The following is a 6000-nucleotide window of genomic DNA, read 5'->3' as shown; positions in this document are numbered from 1 at the left end:
GGAAGTGCTCTTACATCAGGGGTGCAGGAAGTGCTCTTACATCAGGGGTGCAGGAAGTGCTCTTATATTGGGGTGCCCAAATACAGGAAGTGTTCTTATATCAGGGGTGCCTAGGTGCAGGAAGTGCTCTTATATTGGGGGTGCAGGAAGTGCTCTTATATCAGGGGTGCCCAGGTGCAAGAAATGCTCTTATATCGGGGGTGCAGGAAGTGTTCTTATATCAGGGGTGCCCAGGCGCAGGAAGTGCTCTTATATCAGGTGTGCAGGAAGTGCTCTTATATCAGGGGTGCAGGAAGTGCTCTTATATCAGGGGTGCAGGAAGTGCTCTTATATTGGGCTGCCCATATGCAGGAAGTGTTCTTATATCAGGGGTGCCCAGGTGCAGGAAGTGCTCTTATATCAGGGGTGCCTAGGTGCAGGAAGTGCTCTTATATCAGGGGTGCCTAGGTGCAGGAAGTGCTCTTATATCAGGGGTGCCTAGGTGCAAGAAGTGCTCTTATATCAGGGGTGCCTAGGTACAAGAAGTGCTCTTATATCAGGGGTGCAGGAAGTGCTCTTATATTGGGCTGCCCATATGCAGGAAGTGCTCTTATATCAGGGGTGCCTAGGTGCAGGAAGTGTTCTTATATCAGGGGTGCCCAGGTGCAGGAAGTGCTCTTATATCAGGGGGGCTTAGGTGCAGGAAGTGCTCTTATATCAGGGGTGCCTAGGTGCAGGAAGTGCTCTTATATCAGCTATGCCTAGGTGCAGGAAGTGCTCTTATATCGGGGGTGCAGTAAGCGCTCTTATATCAGGGGTGCCCAGGTGCAGGAAGTGCTCTTATATCAGGGGTGCCTAGGTACAAGAAGTGCTCTTATAGCAGGGGTGCAGGAAGTGCTCTTATATTGGGCTGCCCATATGCAGGAAGTGCTCTTATATCAGGGGTGCCTAGGTGCAGGAAGTGTTCTTATATCAGGGGTGGCCAGGTGCAGGAAGTGCTCTTATATCAGGGGGGCCTAGGTGCAGGAAGTGCTCTTATATCAGGGGTGCCTTGGTGCAGGAAGTGCTCTTATATCAGGGATGCCTAGGTGCAGGAAGTGCTCTTATATCAGGGGTGCCTTGGTGCAGGAAGTGCTCTTATATCAGGGGTGCCCAGGTGTAGGAAGTGCTCTTATATCAGGGGTGCAGGAAGTGCTCTTATATCAGGGGTGCCCAGGCGCAGGAAGTGCTCTTATATCAGGTGTGCCTAGGTGCAGGAAGTGCTCTTATATTAGGGGTGCAGGAAGTGCTCATATATCAGGGGTGCCAGGTACAAGAAGTGCTGTTATAGCAGGGGTGCAGGAAGTGCTCTTACATCAGGGGTGCAGGAAGTGCTCTTATATTGGGGTGCCCAAATGCAGGAAGTGCTTTTATATCAGGGGTGCCTAAGTGCAGGAAGTGTTCTTATATCAGGGGTGCCCAGGTGCAGGAAGTGCTCTTATATCAGGGGTGCCTAGGTGCAGGAAGTGCTCTTATATCAGTGGTGCCCAGGTGTAGGAAGTGCTCTTATATCAGGGGTGCCCAGGTTCAGCAAGTGCTCTTATATCAGGGGTGCCCATGTGCAGGAAGTGCTCTTATATCAGGGGTGCCTAGGTACAAGAAGTGCTCTTATAGCAGGGGTGCAGGAAGTGCTCTTATATTGGGCTGCCCATATGCAGGAAGTACTCTTATATCAGGGGTGCCTAGGTGCAGGAAGTGTTCTTATATCAGGGGTGCCCAGGTGCAGGAAGTGCTCTTATATCAGGGGGGCTTAGGTGCAGGAAGTGCTCTTATATCAGGGGTGCCTTGGTGCAGGAAGTGCTCTTATATCAGGGGTGCCTAGGTGCAAGAAGTGCTCTTATATCAGGGGTGCAGGAAGTGCTCTTATATTGGGCTGCCCATATGCAGGAAGTGCTCTTATATCAGGGGTGCCTAGGTGCAGGAAGTGTTCTTATATCAGGGGTGCCTTGGTGCAGGAAGTGCTCTTATATCAGGGATGCCTAGGTGCAGGAAGTGCTCTTATATCAGGGGTGCCTAGGTGCAGGAAGTGCTCTTATATCAGGGGTGCAGTAAGCGCTCTTATATCAGGGGTGCCCAGGTGCAGGAAGTGCTCTTATATCAGGGGTGCCTAGGTACAAGAAGTGCTCTTATAGCAGGGGTGCAGGAAGTGCTCTTATATTGGGGTGCCCAAATGCAGGAAGTGCTTTTATATCAGGGGTGCCTAAGTGCAGGAAGTGTTCTTATATTAGGGGTGCCCAGGTGCAGGAAGTGCTCTTATATCAGGGGTGCCTAGGTGCAGGAAGTGTTCTTATATCAGTGGTGCCCAGGTGTAGGAAGTGCTCTTATATCAGGGGTGCCCAGGTTCAGCAAGTGCTCTTATATCAGGGGTGCCCATGTGCAGGAAGTGCTCTTATATCAGGGGTGCCTAGGTGCAGGAAGTGCTCTTATATCAGGGGTGCCTAGGTACAAGAAGTGCTCTTATAGCAGGGGTGCAGGAAGTGCTCTTATATTGGGGCTGCCCATATGCAGGAAGTGCTCTTATATCAGGGGTGCCTAGGTGCAGGAAGTGTTCTTATATCAGGGGTGCCCAGGTGCAGGAAGTGCTCTTATATCAGGGGGGCTTAGGTGCAGGAAGTGCTCTTATATCAGGGGTGCCTTGGTGCAGGAAGTGCTCTTATATCAGGGGTGCCTAGGTGCAAGAAGTGCTCTTATATCAGGGGTGCAGGAAGTGCTCTTATATTGGGCTGCCCATATGCAGGAAGTGCTCTTATATCAGGGGTGCCTAGGTGCAGGAAGTGTTCTTATATCAGGGGTGCCTTGGTGCAGGAAGTGCTCTTATATCAGGGATGCCTAGGTGCAGGAAGTGCTCTTATATCAGGGGTGCCTAGGTGCAGGAAGTGCTCTTATATCAGGGGTGCCTAGGTGCAGGAAGTGCTCTTATATCAGGTATGCCTAGGTGCAGGAAGTGCTCTTATATCAGGGGTGCAGTAAGCGCTCTTATATCAGGGGTGCCCAGGTGCAGGAAGTGCTCTTATATCAGGGGTGCCTAGGTACAAGAAGTGCTCTAATAGCAGGGTTGCAGGAAGTGCTCTTATATTGGGCTGCCCATATGCAGGAAGTGCTCTTATATCAGGGGTGCCTAGGTGCAGGAAGTGTTCTTATATCAGGGGTGGCCAGGTGCAGGAAGTACTCTTATATCAGGGGGGCCTAGGTGCAGGAAGTGCTCTTATATCAGGGGTGCCTTGGTGCAAGAAGTGCTCTTATATCAGGGATGCCTAGGTGCAGGAAGTGCTCTTATATCAGGGGTGCCTTGGTGCAGGAAGTGCTCTTATATCAGGGGTGCCCAGGTGTAGGAAGTGCTCTTATATCGGGGGTGCAGGAAGTGCTCTTATATCAGGGGTGCCCAGGCGCAGGAAGTGCTCTTATATCAGGTGTGCCTAGGTGCAGGAAGTGCTCTTATATTAGGGGTGCAGGAAGTGATCTTATATCAGGGGTGCCAGGTACAAGAAGTGCTGTTATAGCAGGGGTGCAGGAATTGCTCTTACATCAGGGGTGCAGGAAGTGCTCTTATATTGGGGTGCCCAAATGCAGGAAGTGCTTTTATATCAGGGGTGCCTAAGTGCAGGAAGTGTTCTTAAATCAGGGGTGCCCAGGTGCAGGAAGTGCTCTTATATCAGGGGTGCCTAGGTGCAGGAAGTGCTCTTATATCAGTGGTGCCCAGGTGTAGGAAGTGCTCTTATATCAGGGGTGCCCAGGTTCAGCAAGTGCTCTTATATCAGGGGTGCCCATGTGCAGGAAGTGCTCTTATATCAGGGGTACCTAGGTGCAGGAAGTGCTCTTATATCAGGGGTGCCTAGGTACAAGAAGTGCTCTTTTAGCAGGGGTGCAGGAAGTGCTCTTATATTGGGCTGCCCATATGCAGGAAGTGCTCTTATATCAGGGGTGCCTAGGTGCAGGAAGTGTTCTTATATCAGGGGTGCCCAGGTGCAGGAAGTGCTCTTATATCAGGGGGGCTTAGGTGCAGGAAGTGCTCTTATATCAGGGGTGCCTTGGTGCAGGAAGTGCTCTTATATCAGGGGTGCCTAGGTGCAAGAAGTGCTCTTATATCAGGGGTGCCTAGGTACAAGAAGTGCTCTTATAGCAGGGGTGCAGGAAGTGCTCTTATATTGGGCTGCCCATATGCAGGAAGTGCTCTTATATCAGGGGTGCCTAGGTGCAGGAAGTGTTCTTATATCAGGGGTGCCTTGGTGCAGGAAGTGCTCTTATATCAGGGATGCCTAGGTGCAGGAAGTGCTCTTATATCAGGGGTGCCTAGGTGCAGGAAGTGCTCTTATATCAGGGGTGCCTTGGTGCAGGAAGTGCTCTTATATCAGGGGTGCCCAGGTGTAGGAAGTGCTCTTATATCGGGGGTGCAGGAAGTGCTCTTATATCAGGGGTGCCCAGGTGCAGGAAGTGCTCTTATATCAGGGGTGCCTAGGTGCAGGAAGTGCTCTTATATCAGGTATGCCTAGGTGCAGGAAGTGCTCTTATATCAGGGGTGCAGTAAGCGCTCTTATATCAGGGGTGCCCAGGTGCAGGAAGTGCTCTTATATCAGGGGTGCCTAGGTACAAGAAACGCTCTTATAGCAGGGGTGCAGGAAGTGCTCTTATATTGGGCTGCCCATATGCAGGAAGTGCTCTTATATCAGGGGTGCCTAGGTGCAGGAAGTGTTCTTATATCAGGGGTGGCCAGGTGCAGGAAGTGCTCTTATATCAGGGGGGCCTAGGTGCAGGAAGTGCTCTTATATCAGGGGTGCCTAGGTGCAAGAAGTGCTCTTATATCAGGGGTGCCTTGGTGCAGGAAGTGCTCTTATATCAGGGGTGCCCAGGTGTAGGAAGTGCTCTTATATCGGGGGTGCAGGAAGTGCTCTTATATCAGGGGTGCCCAGGTGCAGGAAGTGCTCTTATATCAGGGGTGCCTAGGTGCAGGAAGTGCTCTTATATCAGGTATGCCTAGGTGCAGGAAGTGCTCTTATATCAGGGGTGCAGTAAGCGCTCTTATATCAGGGGTGCCCAGGTGCAGGAAGTTCTCTTATATCAGGGGTGCCTAGGTACAAGAAGTGCTCTTATAGCAAGGGTGCAGGAAGTGCTCTTATATTGGGCTGCCCAAATGCAGGAAGTGCTTTTATATCAGGGGTGCCTAGGTGCAGGAAGTGTTCTTATAGCAGGGGTGCAGGAAGTGCTCTTATATTGGGCTGCCCATATGCAGGAAGTGCTCTTATATCAGGGGTGCCTAGGTACAAGAAGTGCTCTTATATCAGGGGTGCCCAGGTTCAGGAAGTGCTCTTATATCAGGGATGCCCATGTGCAGGAAGTGCTCTTATATCAGGGGTGCCTAGGTACAAGAAGTGCTCTTATATCAGGGGTGCCCAAGTTCAGGAAGTGCTCTTATATCAGGGGTGCCCAGGTGCAGGAAGTGCTCTTATATCAGGGGTGCCTAGGTGCAGGAAGTGCTCTTATATCAGGGGTGCCCAGGTTCAGGAAGTGCTCTTATATCAGGGATGCCCATGTGCAGGAAGTGCTCTTATGTCAGGGGTGCCCAGGTGCAGGAACTGCTCTTATATCAGGGGTACCTAGGTGTAGGAAGTGCTATTAAATTAGGGGTGCCCAGGTGCAGGAAGTGCACTTATATCAGGGGTGCCCAGGTGCAGGAAATGCTCTTATATCAGGGGTGCCCAGCTGCAGGAAGTGCTCTTATATCAGGGGGGCCTAGGCACAGGAAGTGCTCTTATATCGGGGGTGCCTAGGTGCAGGAAGTGCTCTTATATCAGGGGTACCTAGGTGCAGGAAGTGCTCTTATATAGGGGTGCCCAGGTGCAGGAAGTGCACTTATATCAGGGATGCCCAGGTGCAGGAAGTGCTCTTATATCAGGGGTGCCCAGGTGCAGGAAGTGCTTTTATATCAGGGGTACCTAGGTGCAGGAAGTGCTCTTATATTGGGGGTGCAGGAAGTACTCTTATATC

The sequence above is a fragment of the Aquarana catesbeiana genome, linkage group LG09 (assembly GCF_042186555.1).
Source record: "Aquarana catesbeiana isolate 2022-GZ linkage group LG09, ASM4218655v1, whole genome shotgun sequence".
In the NCBI taxonomy this organism is placed as follows: domain Eukaryota; kingdom Metazoa; phylum Chordata; class Amphibia; order Anura; family Ranidae; genus Aquarana; species Aquarana catesbeiana.
Note: the sequence above shows the minus strand (reverse complement) of the source record.